Source organism: Pan paniscus, chromosome 3, assembly GCF_029289425.2.
Source record: "Pan paniscus chromosome 3, NHGRI_mPanPan1-v2.0_pri, whole genome shotgun sequence".
In the NCBI taxonomy this organism is placed as follows: Eukaryota; Metazoa; Chordata; class Mammalia; order Primates; family Hominidae; genus Pan; species Pan paniscus.
In genome coordinates, this window is record NC_073252.2 from 143337862 (window position 1) to 143356310 (window position 18449).

An 18449-nucleotide genomic window follows, 5' to 3' on the forward strand; every position below is an offset into this window, starting at 1 on the left:
ACCACAGAGAATGAGGGGTCTCATTCAAGGAGTTAATAAGTCTGAATGTTCTTAGCCTTTATTGATAGCTTAATCAGCAGACCTGAGTGGACTTCTCTCACACTGTTATGCCTTCCTACTTAGAAGTACTCGTGGCCTGCTCAGCTGTGACTCTACTGACCTCAGGACCTCACTGGTCAAGGCATGTAGGGACCCTTGCAGGAGACTTGGTAATGGTGAAATGATCCTATCGTTACACTATCTATGGAGCAACAACTTTGTACAGAGAACCAGCTGCTTGGCTTTTTCTCCCTTTGCCCAGGATGCTGCTGATGCGGCCGTGTAACAGCATAATTTTGGGTGTCCTCAAGGACAGAACTTCCCCTTGGAATGGAAGTTAGAACAATGTACTTCACAGGGGAATAAATATTAATGACAGCCATGATTTTCTTTAAGGAAGAAGAAAATATGCCATTGTTGGTTCCCTCTCGCATCATTTCCACAATTTGCTTTTTTGTACTGTGAATTTAGAGGAAACGAGTGATGCTGGTGTTTTGTTTTGCTTGTTTGTTTGATGCTGGGGTTTTATGTGTTGTACACTTTTTACCCCTTACATTGTGTCATTTAAATGCAACAAACCTGCAGTAAAAGTCCTTTATTGGCATCTTCATTCAGATGAAAAATAAAATAAAATAGAAAGATTTTTAAATGGTACACTTGCATAGGGCATTTACCATGAATAGAGCTTGCAGGACTGGAAATTGCTCTGTGTGAGTAGATGAGTGAGTGGTGAGTGAATGGGAAGGCCTAGGACATTACTATACACTACTGTAGACTTTATAAACACTGCACACTTAGGCTACACTAAATTTATATAATAAAAGTTATCTTCAATAATAAATTAACCTTAGCTTACTGTAACTTTTCGATTTTATAAACTTTAAAATTTTTTAACTTTTGGATTATTTTGTAATCACTTAGCTTAAAATACAAACACATTGTACAATTGTACAAAAATATTTTCTTTCTTTATATTATTATTCCATAAACTTTTTATATTTTTTAATTTTTAAATCTTTTTTTTTTGCTTTTTGAATTTTTTTTGTCAAAAATTAAGACACAGATACACACATTAACCTAGGCCTGCACAGGATAAGCATCAGTATCACTGCTTCCCACTGTCACATCTTGCCCCACTGGAAGATGACATGCATGGAGCTGTCACCTCCTACTATAACAATACCTTCTTCTGGAATACCTCCTGAAGGACCTGCCTGAGATTGCTTTACAGTTAACTTTTTTTTTAATAAGTAGAAGAACTACACCCTAAAATAATGATAAAAAATACAGTATAGCAAACACATAAACGAGTAACATAGTCATTTGTTATCAAGTATTATGTACTGTACATAATTGTATGTGCTATACTTTTATGCAACTGGCAGTACAGCCAGTTTGTTAACACCAGCATCACTGCAAACAGGAGTAATGCATCATGCTATGACATTATGATGGCAACGTCACTAGGTGACAGGAATTCCTCAGCTCCATTATAATCTTATGTGGGACCACCATCCTATAGGCAGTCTATCATTGACCAAAACATCACTATGTGTTGCATCATTGTATATTTTTATGATAATTTCAAATTTAAAATGCCAAATATTATTAATAATGATATGACTACTGAAAATTTTCTTTTCTAGTTATTTTTGCCCTTCAATTATACTCCACGAAGGATTTACAGATTGTTGCTTTTTTTTTTTTTTGAGACCGAGTCTCGCTCTGTCGCCCAGGCTGGAGTGCAGCGGCGCGATCTTGGCTCACTGCAACCTACACCTCTCCAGGTTTAAGCAATTCTCTGCCTCAGCCTCCGGAGTAGCTGGGATTACAGGTGTGTGCCACCATGCCTGGCTAATTTTTTGTATTTTTAGTAGAGACGGGGTTTCACCATCTTGGCCAGGCTGGTCTTGAACTTCTGAGCTCGTGATCTACCTGCCTCAGCCTCCCAAAGTGCTGAGATTACAGGCGTGAGCCACCACTACCGGCATTTTTTTTTTTTTTTTGAGATGGAGTCTCACTCTGTCACCAGGCTGGAGTGCAGTGATGCAGTCTCAGCTCACTGCAACCTCTGCCTCCTGGGTTCAAGCGATTCTCCTGCTTCAGCCTCCCAAGTAGCTGGGACTACAGGTGCGTGCTACCACACCCAGCTAATTTTTTTGTATTTTTAGTAGAAATGAGGTTTCACCGTGTTAGCCAGGATGGTCTCGATCTCTTGACCTCGTGATCTGCCTGCATTTTTTAAGTCATTTGAAATAATTCCTTTCTGTATCACAAGCTTGATTAACAGGTTGATTTGTTTTTTATTTTAGTTTCTATTGATTCTTTTACAAAATGACTTTCACTTTATAAGTAAGTAAAATATTTCCAGGGTTCAAAGTCAAATCCACAAAACATGGTATATTCAGAGAAATCTAGCTTCCATCCTGTTTTTTCTACCTTTCTTCCCCTCTGCCCTCTATGTAACTTTAAAACATTTTTTGTTTATCCTTCCATTATTGTTTTTTATGATCAAACATGTATATATTCATATCCCTCACCTTTTAAAAATAAATGACAACGTACAATACATATTTTTCTCTACTCAACTTTTTTCACTTAACAATATATCCTGGCAATTACTTTCTGTAGCATATAGAAAACAGTCCTAACACTTTGTTATAGCTCCAAAGTACTCCATTGTGTTAATTCAGCTAGACCTCTAGGAATGGACAGTTGTGTTGTTTCCAGCCTTTGACAAAGCCAAGGTTTTTGAGAATGGAAGAATGACTAGTAGTGTTTAATGAATCTGAGCCATGCAATAGAATAAAGACAGAAAAGTATTTATTAGATTTGGCAATACAAAGGTCAATAAAATTTTAACCAGGGATGTATATACACAACCTACCCAGCAGTATGCAGTGGCCCTGCCTCAGCAAGAATAGTTTCAATGGCATGGAGCAGACAGAAGTTGGATTTTAGTGGGTTATGGGATGAATGTGACTTACGAAAATGAAGACAGTGGGGGCCTAAACTGCTTTTTCTGGAAGCGTGAATGAGAAGAGAAAAAGAAAATGGCTAAAACTAGATACATATTTAGGAGCAAGAGGGGTTTTATTTTTGTGGCTCTGTTTTGTGTATTTATAAGCGTGTACATATGTGTATATTTTTAGGATGTTTACTGTTTGGGGAAAGGAGCCAATGGAGAGAAAGAGTTGAGACTACAGGAAAAGAAAGGTTGTTGCTATAGTGAAGAAATTGTGCGATTCCTCATTTTTTGAAGAGAAGACTCCTGAGGTTATTGAGTGTATGGTTGAAAAATATAAAGCTGTCCACCCCCTAACATCACTCTCTGTTACATTACCCTGTTTTATTGTCCTCATAGCTTAGATTTCACATCTTATATTGTGTTCCAGTGTTCACTGTTGCTCTCCTCAATTAAAATATCATTGCCAACTTAAAGTGGAAGCTTCTTGCTCACTGCAATCATCCAGTGCCTAGAACTGTGCCCAGCATGCAGCAGGTACTCATTAAACATTAGCCAACTAAGTTAATATTGTTCTTTCACTGTCACCAGGACTTTCTATAGTAACGTTCCCATGTTTTTACTTATTATTTTATCTCCTGTGATTTTACACAAAGCATTCCAACTTAGCCATGGCTTTTGGGGACAATACAGTCCATTTGAAATGGATACAATTTGAGCTTAAGCACCTTTAGAAGCACCTTAAGCACCTTAAACACAAACTTAGTCGGCTGTGGTGGCTCACCTACATCTGAATCCCTCTGGGTTCTACCCAGCACTCCGGGAAGCCAAGGCTGGAGGATCGTTTGAGGCCAGGAGTTCAAGACCAGGAAGATCCTATCTCCATTAAAAAAAAAAAATAGCTGGTTGTGGGGGCATGCACCTTCAGTCCTAGAACTACTAGGGAGGCTGAGATGGGAGGATGGCTCGAACTCAGGAGTTCGAGCCTGTAGTAAGCTGTGATTGCACTACTTCACTCCAGCTTGGGAGACAGAGTAAGACCTCAAAACAAACAAACAAAAAACAACTTCAGGAAGTCTTATTTAGGCAAAATGGAGTCTCCCTTGGTTAGCTGGGGAAAAAAGAGATCACCTTGTCTCAAATGGAAAGGCACAACATTAGCTTGTCTTTTGAAAGATGAGGTAACTTAGGGTATAAACTGATACAGAGTGGAATAATCTTTCGGGAAACCAGAAGAAGGGCATTTTCTCATGAGAGAGTGAACTTTTATGATCCACAATTATTGCAAATAAATTGCAGCCTGTGGCTGTTCCACTATGGTAGTATCTGGGACTTTTTAATTTAGAGGTAAAATATTAGCAAGCAAATTTGGCCACAGATCTAAGGCCAAATCTTCCAGTCCACTTTTTAGATAATAAAGATAATATTTAGACTTTTATCTCTCTGACTTCTGATTTTTGTTTGTTTGTTTTGTTTTTTTGGGACAGAGTCTGCCACCTAGGCTGGAGTGCCCTGGTGCAATCATAGCTCACTGTGGCCTTTAACTCTCGGGCTGAAGCGATCCTCCCGCCTTAGCCTCCCAAAGCGCTGGAATTACAGGCATAAGCCACCACGCTGGGTCTGATTTCGGTCCTTATTTGCCTTCATACTTAGGAGAGCAAGCAGGTGTCATTTATTGACCATCCTCTAAAAACCCTCAATAGACAGTGTTCAAATATGTATAATTCAGCTGCATAGCCAATCCTTTCAGACTGATCATTATGGATCATTTTTAATTAAAAAAATTCTTCATCATAACTACTACAGTTGGATAACATTAAAGGAAGTCATACAAAGCAAGATTTTTCAAAGAAACATATAAGGTACATGTTGCAACTCTAACTGATACATACCTTTGTTTCCCGTGCTTCTTTCCATATATCCTAAATACTGTCTTGGAGGCAAGACCCCTTAAGTAGGTTCATGCTCACAAAACCTTGAGGCTTTCTTCTTAATTTCCAGCTCAGCTCCTAAAATCTTTCTTCTTATTGCCTTCTTTCAAGCCAAAAGGAAAGCATTTTTTGTTGTCAATGCTGTGCTTTTAAGTACCTGTTCATATTCTAAAGAAAAGGGGAAAAGACCTATTTAGGAAGTCTCGGCCTTGAGAGTGAAAAGCCATTGACTCTTCCATATAACCAGGAGGAGACAACATTCCACTTTACCCTTTTCTCAGGGTTAAATTTGGGAAGAAAAATTACTGTAAGGTTTTTTTTTCTACCTCAGTAAAATTATACCTTAGAAAAGCTAATGGTCTTAGCAACAGCTTGAGATCACAATTGCTTCAGATATAAAATTAAGAAGCTATTTCTGAATATATCTGAATCTTTCTAGATCAGAATATTTTAAAATAAAACCTTTTAAATGTCTAGAACAGAAATTCACAATATTTTATGACTCTTCTAACTTACTACCAAGAAACAACTTGTACATTCTCTGCAGAAAGAGTAAAACTCAATAGAATAAAGACAGGAGGATTATTAAAACAACAAGTATTTCAAAAGATTACCTACCTATGTGTTAATAAGTCTCAACCAGTAAAGTCAGAAATAAGTGACAAACATAGTAAGACAAAAAAAAAAAGCCTTCAGTAGCAGAGACTCCCATTTGCCTATCCAATATTCAGTGGTGTGCTGGTAAAAGTTTAACAACTGCCTCGCCAGAAAAGGGGGCAGGGCCTTAATTTTCAGTGTTTGACAATTTTTGCAACGTAAATACTCCCACCATGGCCAATTTCAGGCTACCAATGTATTTCATGATAAGCTTGCAAAAAATCTGAAAATGTCACCTTCAGCTCTCACAGCCAGTACAAGTCATTTGGAGTACACCACTGCATTCATCCTTTACCTTCTTTCTCACTTTGTCATTTTGTTGCCTGGATTAAAAATAATTTGCTTAGATTAAAAACCAAAAATGATATTTCCTAGCCATCCTTGCAAATAGGAAAAGCCACATGAGAGTTCTCACCAAGGATGCACAGGCAGATGTTGTAGTAGTGATGACAGCCTATCACCCATGGTGGTGGTAGGTGGTGTCTTCCTTAAAGGGACTTCAGGCTTGGTCCATCCCTCTTGTCCTTGCCTGTTTATTTTTCCTGTCAAGAATAAAGAGGTGACTGGAGCTGCAGTGGCCATTTTATAATCAACAATGAGGGAGAGGCAAAGGGAATCACAGAGACCTTGGCCTAACACCTCTGTGTCGATTACTTGGGGTTTTAAAAATTTACCTGACACACGTTCAAACCCCTGGTTTGTGCCAGATATGGCCCTGAGCTACCCTACTGAACTATCCCTGAAATTCCTTTTTCTGGTCTCTTTCTAGAAGAGATGAAGTAAATCCTATCTTGCTTAAGCCACTGTTATTTAGGTTTTGTATTAAATGTAGCCAAAGCCAATCTTTCAGCATGGAAAACCTTGCCAATGGATGAAGGCCTAGTGAAGGGAAATTACTTTTGAAAGCAAAACTGTTAAATAATTTGTTTCTGGAAATCATGTGATCATTAAAACTTTAAAAAAGGGACTAACCCACTAACTGAGTCTACCTAAAATACTTCACTTAAGTACAACACTATGAATGTCCAGTGAAAAGAATATTGGCTACATTTGCTGAACACATATATATGCCAGATACCTCATTAAGTACTTTAGAGGCATTAGCATACTCTCTGTGTGACCTTGGGAAGTCACGTAACATGTTGGTGTTTCAGTTTTCTCATCTATAAAATGGAAATAGCATAGTATCTATCTCATAGGATTGATTTGAAGAATAAAGGAGTTTATAACATATATGTAAGGTGCTCAAAACAATGTCTGGCAAATAGTAAACATAAGTGTTAGCTATTATTATCACTAGTATTATTGTTTCTCACAAACTCTATTCAATAAACACTGATACTATCCACAGATAAGGAAGATGGCATCTACCTTGTATGGAGATTTGAGACTGAAAGAGATGATGCCTCTCAGGTGTTTAGTATTGTGACAGGTAAATGCTCTGTCAACTCTAGCCATTATAAATTTGATATTTAACAACACTTGAAAAAGGCTCTCATTTCAAATTTATTTCAATACTTTTTGGGGAACAGGTGGTTTTCATTACATGGATAAGTTCTTTAGTGGTGACTTCTGAGATTCTGGGGCACCCATCACCTGAGCAGTGTACACTGTACCCAATGTGTAGTCTTTTATCCCTTACCCACACCTCCACCTTTCCCCGACAAGTCCCCAAAGTCCATTGTATCGTTCTTACGTCTTTGCATCCTCATAGCTTAGCTCCCACTTATAAGTGAGAGTATACAACAATTGGTTTTCCATTCCTAAGTTATTTCACTCAGAAGAATGGTCTCCAACTCCATCCAGGTTGCTGTGAATGGTGTTATTTTGTTCCTTTTTATGGCTGAGTAGTATACCATGGTATACACACACACACACACACACACACACACACACACACATCACTTTTTTTTTTGAGACAGAGTCTTGCTCTGTCACCCAGGCTGGAGTGCAGTGGTGCGATCTCGGCTCACTGGGCAACCTCTGCCTCTGGGTTTAAGCGATTCTTCCACCTCAGCCTCCCAAGTAGCTGGGATTACAGGTGCCTGCCATCATGCCCAGCTAATTTTAGTATTTTTAGTAGACACGTGGTTTCTCCATGTTGGGCAGGCTGATCTCAAACTCCTGACCTCAGGTAATCCACTCACCTCAGCTTCCCAAAGTGCTGGGATTACAGGGGTGAGCCACCATGCCCAGCTCACATTATCTTTATCCACTTGCTGCTTGATGGATATTTAGGCTGGTTCCATATTTTTGCAATTGCAAATTGTGCTGCTATAAACATGTATGTGCAAGTGTCTTGTTCATATAATGACTTCTTTTCCTCTGGGAAGATACCCAACAGTGGGGTTGCTGGATCAAAGGTAGGTCTACTTTTAGTTCTTTAAGGAATCTCCATACTCTTTTTCATAGTAGTTGTATTAGTTTACATTCCCAATAGCAGTGTAAAAGTGTTCCCTTTCACCACATCCATACCAACATCTATTATTTTTGATTTTTAAATTATGGCCATTCTTGCAGGAGTAAGATGGTAATCTCACTGTGGTTTTAATTTGCATCTCCCTGATAATTCGTGATGTTGAGCATTTTTTTCATGTTTGTTGGTCATTTGTGTATCTTCTTTTGAGAATTGTCTGTTTATATTTATGTCCTTAACCCACTTTTTGATGGGATTATTATTATTATTATTGTTTGCTGATTTCTTTGAGTTCCTTGTAGATTCTGGATATTAGTCCTTTGTCAGAGGAATAGTTTGCAAATATTTTCTCCCACTCTGTGGGTTGTCTGTTTACTCTGCTTTTGTTAGGTGAATTTAGGAGCAACATTTGAACAACATATATAAAATGATCGAATTAATAGAGATCAGATAAGTGAAGAGAATGCTGTCAGTCTATAACAGGAATCCAGTAGCATTAATATTCTCTGTGATGTTTTGGGGAATAAGGACATTGAAGTATTGAAATTCCATGTGGCAGGAAAGTGAGTGAGAGAATAAATCATCCTCAAAGGTCTGTGTCTAAATACTACAAATACTTACTGACTTCACCAATACTACGAATACACTGACAATATAGCACAAGACAATAATTCCATTAAGCAAAGAGTATAGAATGGCCCATGTATTAGTCTGTTCTCACACTGCTGTAAAGAACTTCTTGAGATTGGGTAATTTATGAAGAAAAGTGGTTTAATTGACTCACAGTTCTGCAGGCTTAACAGGAAGCATGGCTAGGAGGTCTCAGGAAACTTATAAACATGGTAAAAGGTGAAGGGAAAGCAAGCCACATCTTACCATGGTAGAGCAGGAGAGAGAGAGCCTATAGGTGCTACACTTTTAAACCATCACACCTCGTGTGAACTCACTCACTATTATGAGAACAGCATGGGGGAAATCTGCCCCCATGATTCAATCACCTCCTACCTGGTCTCTCCCCTGACATGTGGGGATTACAATTCAACATGAGATTTGGGTGGGGACACAGAGCCAAACAATATCATTCTGCCCCTGGCCCCTCCCAAATCTCATGTCCTTCTCACATTGCAAAATACAATTATCCCTTCTCCATAGTCCCCCAAAGTTTTAACTTGTTCCAGCATTAACTCAAAAGCTCAAGTCCAAAGTCTCATCTGAGACAAGGCAGGTCCTTTCTGCCTATAAGCCTGTAAAGCAAAAAAAAGTTAGTTACTTCCAAGATACAATGGGGATAGAGAAATTGTGTAAATGCTCTCATTCCAAATGGGAGAAATGGGCCAAAACAAAGGTGCTACAGGCCCCCATGCAAGTTCAAAACCCAGCAGGGCAGTCATTAAATCTTAAAGCTCCAAAATAATCTCCTTTGACTCCATGTCTCACATCCAGGTTACATTGATGCAAGGGGTGGGCTTCCAAGTCCTTTAGCAGCTCCTGTGGCTCTGCAACTCCAATGCCCCTGTGGCTCTGCAGTGTACAGCCCCCTTTAGCTGCATTCACAGGCTGGCATTGAGTGCCTGCAGCTTTTCCAGGTGCACAGTGCAAGCAGTTGGTGAATCTACCATTCTGGGGTCTGGAAGATGACAACCCTCTTCTCACAGCTCTACTACGCAATGCCCCAGTAGGGACTCCATTTGAGGGCTCCAATCCCACATTTCCCCTCTGTACTGCCCTAGTAGAGGCTCTCCATGAGGACTCCACCTTGGCAGCACACTTCTGCCTGGACATCCAGGCATTTCCGTACATTATCTGAAATCTAGGCAGAGGCTCGCAAAGCTCAGCTCTTGTCTTCTATGCACCTGCAGGCCCAACACCACGTGGAAGCTGCCAAAGCCTGGGCCTTGCACCCTCTGAAGCAACAGCCCAAGCTGTATCTTGGCTCCTTTTTGCCATGGCTGGAGCTGGAGGGGCTGGGTTGCAGGGCATCATGTCCCAAAGCGGCACAGGGCAGCAGGGCCCTGGGCATGGCCCACAAAACCTTTTTTCCCTCGTAGGCCTCCAGGCCTGGAATGGGAGGGGCTGCTGCAAAGGTCTCTTACATGCCCTGGAGACATTTTCCCCATTGTCTTGGCTGTTAACACTTGGTTTGTCTTTACTTATGCAAATTTCTGCAGCCAGCTTGAATTTGTCCCCAGAAAATGGCTCTTTTTTTTTTTTCAACCACATGGTCAGGCTGCAAATTTTCCAAACTTTTATGCTCTGTTTCCCTTTTAAACATAAGTTCCAATTTCAGACCATCTCTTTGTGAACACATATGACTGTATGCTGTGAGGAGCAGCCAGACCACATCTTGAGTGCTTTGCTGCTTAGAAATTTCTTCTGCCAGATACCTTAAATCATCTCTCTCAAGTTCAAAGTTCCATAGATCTCTACAGCAAGGGCACAATGCTATCAGTCTTTTAGCTAAAGAATAGCAAGAGAGACCTTTACTGTAGTTCCCAATAACTTTCTCATTTCTATCTGAGCTCAACTCAGCCTGGACTTCACTACCCATATCACTATTATCATTTTGGTCAAAATCATTCAACAAGTCTCCGTGAAGTTCCAAACTTTCCCACATCTTCCTGTCTTCTGTGTGCCAAATTGTTCCAACCTCTGCCCATTACCCAGTTCCAAAGTTGCCTCCACATTTTCAGGTATCTATATAGTAATTCCCCACTTTCCTGTTACCAATTTTCTGTATTAGTCCATTCTCACACTGCTATAAAGAACTACCTGAGACTGGATAATTTATGAAGAAAACAGGTTTAACTGACTCAGTTCTGCAGGCTAAACAGGAAGCAAGGCTAGGAGGCCTCAGGAAACTTACAATTATGGTGGAAGTTGAAGGGGAAACCAAGCACGTCTTATTATTGTGGAGCAGGAGAGAGAGCAAGGTGGGGGAAGTGCTATACTTTTAAACTATCATATCTCATGAGAACTCACTCACTATCACAAGAACAGCACGGGGGAAATCTGCCCCCATGATCCAATCACCTCCCACCAGGTCACTCCCCTGACACATGGGGATTACAGTTCAACATGAGATTTGGGTGGGGACAGAGAGCCAAACCAAATCACCCCACAAATTTAAGAAGCTGGAAATATAAAGTTATACTGCCATCATAATGTTTACCATAGAATTTTCACATGGAACTTTGTAATGTATAGACTGTTACAAAACTCTCAGGAAAAGGGCTGACAACTTTTTATGAATTCCTACAATTTAAAATTAGATCTGAATTTCAGACTTGGGGGCAATAATGAGAACAATTACTAGCTGTAATTAAGAAAAAATACCAATTTGTATTTGACCGCAACAGTTGTATTAGAGATTTATTCTTTCAGCAAATATTTCAGGGTCTGCCATGACAGGTCTGTGCAAACTTTGGGCTTGGAGATGGGAACACAAACTAGATACAGCTCCCACCCACATATTACTTAGAAGAGCAGTGGGGTTTCCTCATTGGATATTCAATAATTTGACTAAATACATTTATAATTACAGAGAGCTATAAGTTCTTTGGAGCAAAGGGTGTGATGAGAGAATAAAGGATTTCAACAACAACAACAACATTTTTTTCTGAGACAGAGTCTTGCTCTTTGGCCCAGGCTGGAGTACAGTGGCATCCTCACAGCTCACTGCAGACTTGACCTTCCAGGCTCAATCCATCCTCCCACCTTAGCCTCCTGAGTAACTAGGACTACAGGCACATACCACCACACCTGGCTAATTTTTTGTATTTTTTGTAGAGATGGGGTTTCACCATGTTGCCCAGGCTGGTCTCGAACTCCTGACCCCCACCTCGGCCTCCCAAAGTGCTGGAATTACAGGCATCAGCCACCATGCCTGGCCAGCATTCCTTTTAATATGAAAAATAACACACCAATGATCCTTGGCAGGCTCATTCCAGGAAAACTGAGTCACTTAAATTCCCTGAGGGAGCTGAACTATAAATCATTACATTTATTTTTCTATTGAGTAGAATCATCTCTTAAAACAGGTTTTTGGATTTACATTTTGCCTATATAAAATTTGCAGCCAATTTTAAGGACTCGTCTTATTATAAGTGATTAGCAGCTGATTTTTTCCTGATAAACTGATTATATAGCATAATTAATTTGCCTTCAGTTCCTTAATATCTCCTTTTCTGGAAGGATCTTGTTCTCCTCTCTACCTCAGCCATCCGCTATCTCTGGTCACACCCCTACATCTTGGCATTGCTCAAAACTGCTCCAGCATCGTGATTTCAATTTCAAGTATCTCATTCCCAGACTGCTTCCCAGCTTTTGGGAAAGGCTCCCAACTCCAGTAACTCATGGACCACACTAGGACCTTCACTCGGTGGATCCTATCATCTTTCCAACATTTCACATTACTATATGTTCTCGCCTTCCTCCTATCACAGACCCCCAACAGTCACTCTATTGCCTATAGCTTCTGCTGTCTGATCCCCTTTCCTTCCCTGACACACACCTGCAAAACCCCAGCCCTAGTTAAACTCAGCTCTGTCCCCTCAGGTTAACCGAGGCTGGAGAAAAACCCACAGCCATGCTGACTGGTCTTATTTTAAATTCATGGCCACTAGGCTGGGTGTAGTGGCTCATGCCTGTAATCCCAGCACTTTGGGAGGCTGAGGCAGGTGGATCACCTGAGGTCAGGAGTTTGAGACCAGCCTGGCCAACATGGTGAAACCCTGTCTCTACTGAAAATACAAAAATTAGCCGGGCATGCTGGTGCATGCCTGTAATCCCACTTACTAGGGAGGCTGAGGCAGGAGAATCACTTGAACCTGGGAGGCAGAGGTTGCAGTGAGCTGAGATCATGACAGTGAGCCAAGATTGTGACAATGCACTCCAGCCTGGGTGACTGAGCAAGACTCCATCTCAAAAAATTAAAAAAATTAATTAATTAATTAATGGCCACTAACCTCAAATGGACACTTAATAGTAGCAATCTTACCACATTTCCATAGTTCATTCACTCTCAAACCCTCCCAGATGACTTAGATATTACTCCTCTCTCTTCCAACCTCCAGCATCTCTTCAATCCCACCATTCTCGGGAAGCAGGTTCCTGGGCAATTTCACCAAGATGAGAGAGTGGTGAGAAGAGACCATCCCTGTGTTCTCACCTCTGCAAGCAAGCACCAGCTTGTGTGCATCTGCGTCCACACACTCTGCCTTCCCTCCAGTCACTAGCTTTTCCTACATCACTGCACTGTCCCCAACCCTGCCCCCCAGCTTTTCAGTGGATGTGTAAAGTAGACTCAGCTTCTAGGTCTTTACACTTGCTCTTCCTTTTGCTTGGGAGGTTGGGAACTCATCCCTCAGAGTGTGTACTGCGCTTCCTTCCCTTCCTTCAGGACCTCTTGCAGTGAGGTTTCCTCTGCCCCTTTAGAAATAGTCATCTCTCCCATTCTCAATCCCTCTTCCCCTGTTTTTTCCATCACTTGTACCACTACCTAGCATATTTGCGTATTTATTTATTTATTTATTTATTTATTTATTTATTTATTTTGAGATGGAGTCTCGCTCTGTCGCCCAGGCTGGAGTGCAGCGGCACGATCTCGGCTCACTGCAACCTCTGCCTCCCGGGTTCAAGTGATTCTCCTGCCTCAGCCTCCCAAGTAGCGGGGACTACAGGCACATGCCACCATGCCCGGCTAATTTTTTTTTTTTTTTTTGTATTTTTAGTAGAGATGGAGTTTCACCATGCTGGCCAGACTGGTTTTGAACTCCTGACCTCGTGATCCGCCCACCTCGGTCTCCCAAAGTGCTGGGATTACAGGTGTGAGCCACCATGTCTGGCCGTGTATTTATTTATTATCTGTCTTCCTTAATGAGGGCAGGGATTTTTTTCTGCTTGCCACCACATCCCCTGCTAGAACAGTGCTTCATTTACTCATTCATTCAACAGGTATTTAATATGCTCCTGTTAAATACCAGGCACTGCTCAGGTGCTGAGATTATAGCAATGAACACAGAAGACCAAAAATCCTGCTCTTTTGGCTAAATAATACGGAGACATTTGAGTGAAGACTTGAGGGAGATGAAGGAGTGAGCCATGTGGACATCTGTGGGAAGAGCTGTCCAGGGAGTGCTATGGTTTGAATGCATTCCCCAAAGTTTATATATTGTAAACTTAATCCCCAGCGCAACAGTGTTGAGAGGTGAGAACTTCAAGAGGTGATTACGTCATGAGGACTGTTAAATTAAGTTTAGGCTATAGCTGCCTCCATATATATATATATGTATATATACATATGTACATATGTATATATACATATATATACACACATATATATATATATATATTTTTTTTTTTGAGACGGAGTTTTGCTCTTGTTGCCCAGGCTGGAGTACAATGGCATGATATTGGCTCACCGCAACCTCCGCTTGCTGGGTTCAACTGATTCTCCTGCCTCAGTCTCCCGAGTAGCTGGGATTACAGGCGTGAGCTACCACGCCCGGCCCATACATATTTTAAGTTAGGCCTAAAGGTTTCTCTGTACACAGCAAACTGTAACCTAACTGGATATGCAAACAGACTGTAGCCAACTCTTGTACCAATCACAGAGTTTTGGTCAATCACAGGCAGCCAACTGTTCAAACTGTGTTAAAATAAAGCAAATATTTAGTTCTAACCAATCCAGTTTTTTCTGTACCTCACTCCATTTTCTGTCACTTTTCTTTCTCTGCCCATAAATATCATCTGACCCTGTGGCAGCCCCAGAGTTGCTCTGAAACTATTCTGGTTCTGGGGGCTGCTCAGTTCTCAAATTGCTCTTTGCTCAATTAAACTCTGTTAAATTTAATTTGCCTAAAGTTTTTCTTTTAACAGGGATCTGTCCTCATGAATGGATTAATGGCATTATGGGAGTGTGGTTTGGTATCTCAGGAGGGGATTGCTGATACAAGCATGAGTTTGGCCCTTTTCTACCCTCCCTCTCATGTTCTCTCTCTTGCTATGTGATGCCTTCTGCTATGTTGTGATGAAGGAAGAAGGCCCTCACCAGATGCAGCCCCTTGATTTTGGATTTCTCAGCCCCCAGAACCATGAGCTAAATTAACTTTTATTGTGTATAAACTGCGCAGCTGGTGGTTGTATTGGTCCATTTTCATACTGCTATGAAGAAATACCCAAGACTGGGTAATTTATAAAGAAAACGTGGTTTAGGGCTGGGTATGGTGGCTCACGCCTGTAATCCCAGCACTTTGAGAGGCCAAGGCAGGTGGATCACCTGAGCTCAGGAGTTCGAGACCAGCCTGGCTAACACCACAAAACCCCGTCTCTACTAAAAAATACAAAAAAAGATTAGCCAGGCGTGGTGGTGCATGCCTGTAGTCCTAGCTACTTGGGAGGCCAAGGCAGGAGAATTGCTTGAACCCTGGAGGCAGAGGTTGCAGTGAGCTGAGGTTGCATCACTGCATTCCAGCCTGGGTGACAGAGTGAGATTCTGTCTCAAAAAAAAAAAAAAAAAAAAAAAAAAGGTTTAATGGACTCACAGTTTCACACGGCTGGGGAAGCCTCACAATCATGGCAGAAGGTGAAGGAGGAGCAAAGGCACATCTTACGTGGCAGCAGGCAAGAGGGCGTGTGCAGGGAAACTGCCCTTTATAAAACCGTCAGATTCTCATGAGACTTATTCACAATCACAAGAACAGCATGGGAAGAACCCACCCCCATGATTCGATTACCTCCCACCAGGTCCCTTCTATGACACATGGAGGTTATGGGAGCTACAATTCAAGATGAGATTTGGGTGGGGATACATAGCCAAACTCTATCAGTGGTATTCTATTACAGCAACACAAAATGAACTCAGAAAGGGAGGGAACAGCTAGCACACAGATACTGAGGTGAGAATGTGCCCAGATTGTTCCAGAAGAGTGAGGATGCCAGTGTGACTTGGGGAAGTGAGCAAGAGGAAGAGTAGAAGTGCAGGTCAGAGTGCTAAAGGAGGGGAAGGAAAGATTATGTAGAGTCTTGTGCTTATTATGGGAACTTTTATTCTGAGTGAAATGAGGACCCAAGGGAGGATTTTTTAAAAATTTAATAAAATGCTATTAATATACAGTCCATATTTAGGTTTTTATAATGGTCTCATCAATGTCCTTTTAAAAAGAATATCCAAATTTGTATTATCATTTAAAGAAATAATTTGCACAATGGGCAAAATCAAATTTTATCGCATACATAATAATATTAATAGTTATCATTTAAGACTACTAGGACTGCACTAAGAAAGGCCATCTAGGCTGGGCGCGGTGGGTCATGCCTGTAATCCCAGAACTTTGGGAGGCTGAGACGGGTGGATCACTTGAGGCCAGGAGTTTGAGACCAGCCTGGCCAAAATGGTGAAACCCCCGTCTCTACTAAAAACACAAAAATTAGATGGGCGTGGTGGTGTGTATCTGTAGTCCCAGCTACTCGAGAGGTTGAGGCAAGAGAATTGCTTGAACCCGGGAGGCAGAGGTTGCAGTAAGCCGAGATCGTGCCATTGCACTCCAGCCTGGGCGACCGAGCGAGACTCTGTCTCAAAATTAAATAAATGCCATTTTTGATTTTTTAAAAATTAACGACTTTAAAATGACAGTTTATAGCTCCTCCTCCCCATTCAGGATCCAATCAAGGTCATATACTGCATTTCATTGTCATGCTTTTTTTTTAATAGCTTGAGGTAAAATTCACATACCAAATGATTGACCCATTTAAAGTGTGCAATTTAATGGCTTTCGGTATATGCACAGAGTTGTGCAACCATCACCAGAAACTAGTTTTAGAACAATTTTGTCACCCCATAACCTTTAGCTGTCACTCCCCAGGTTCCTCATTTCCCCAACCCTATGCAAACCACCAATCTACTTTCTGTCTCCATAGCCTTGCCTACTCTGAGCATTTCACATATGTGGAAGAATACAATGTGTGGTCTGTCTTCTTTCCCTTCACGTTTTGAAAGGTTATCCATGTAGCATGCATCAGTATCAGTACTTCATTCCTTTTTATGGCTGAATAATGTTCTCTTGTATGGGATACTTTATACTATTTATCAAGGGAGGGTTTTCAACAGAGGAGTGGCCTGATCCGAGTGGCATTTAACAAGGTTCACTTTCCTGTTGTTCTAAGGAGCAGAGAATGATCAACTGCGTCAAACGCTGCTTTTAGGGAAAATAAGATGAGGCCCACGAATTGACCAGTAAGTGCTCAAATAGGTTAAGGGAAAAAGGAATTTAATTAGAAGACATATTCTGATATACATTGCTGGGAGTGATTTTTTTTTTTTTTTTTGCTTCATGTGAAATTTATTCCTCAAAAAAAAATCATTTTTTCTAAACGTAACTCAACATTATAGTAATTATGCAAGATTTTATGCAGCTTCAAGAGTTAGCCAAGAGAAAAGTTGACTCTTGCAAGAAGATATTTTCAATGTCTATGCAGATCAGGTAGGTAAGAGTTAAGTGCGGGGGAGTTGGCATCATCTAAAAGACTGTAGAAATTGGACCAAAAATGTGGAGTTCTAAAGCAGTATCTCCTTATGGCATGCCATTATTTGGAGCAACAAGGTTACCTACTCGAATCACTGGATCCTGAGTTGACACAAAACGCATCTGTTGACTCAGGGTTTGTATAACCACGTGCAGTATTTACTAGGCTATCCAATTCTGGGTACGTACAACTTCTGGGGCCTGCAAATTATTGGAGAGTGAGTGAAGGGCAACGAAAGATAGACATAAAAGGGCGCGTCTCGAAAGATAACTGTCAACATGCACTCCACGTTTATAGAACGATTCGGTGGGCGCGGTGGAAGCGTTAATGAACATTTCAGAAAATAAACATATGGAACATCGAAATTCACTTGCAGATAATGGACTAAGTCCGCTCCACCGGGACTAAAAAGGCAGGGTTAGGAAAGCCTGAACGCCGCCACACTGTTTTTTCTCCAGGAAGAAACGGGGCGTGGGGCTGCCGGTAGAAGGGGGTGGCTCCGGCCGCTCCCCCGCGTCGTCCTCCGGCCCCGGCCGCGCTGCGCTCACGCCGGCCGGGCCGGGAATTTGGAGAGGATCCCTGGTCGCGCGGCAGCGGCGGCGGCGCGCGGGTGAGCGGGTGAGCGTGTGAGCGGGCGGGCAGGCGAGTGCGCCGGTATTGGCAGCCGAGGAGTGGAGGCTGGGCAGCTCCGACTCCCTGACGCCAGCGCGACCAGATCAATCCAGGCTCCAGGAGAAAGCAGGCGGGCGGGCGGAGACAGGAGAGGCCGAGCGGCTCAACCCGGGCCGAGGCTCGGGGAGGGACCCTGGGAGCGGAGAGTGGCGCAGCGCCCGGCCGTCCGGACCCGGGCCGCGAGACCCCGCTCGCCCGGCCACTCGTGCGCCCGCGCGGACGGGCGCGCCGCCAACCCGGTAAAACG

The 18449-nt window shown here is 41.9% G+C and overlaps 1 protein-coding gene across 8 annotated transcripts in view; it reads left to right on the forward strand.

Moving 5' to 3' along the window:
- Window positions 1-16821: 16821 nt before the first annotated feature.
- The window catches only part of SMAD1 (SMAD family member 1), a 78453-nt gene continuing 76825 nt past the window's right edge, over window positions 16822-18449 (forward strand). For 2 of the 8 annotated variants that reach the window (XM_063603929.1, XM_063603940.1), the window contains exon 1: window positions 18139-18441. The gene's annotated coding sequence lies outside the window, so the exon portion shown is untranslated. Of the gene's footprint in view, window positions 18442-18449 lie in introns of all 8 variants that reach the window. The other 6 variants (XM_063603936.1, XM_063603921.1, XM_063603930.1 and 3 more) reach the window with 6 other exon arrangements.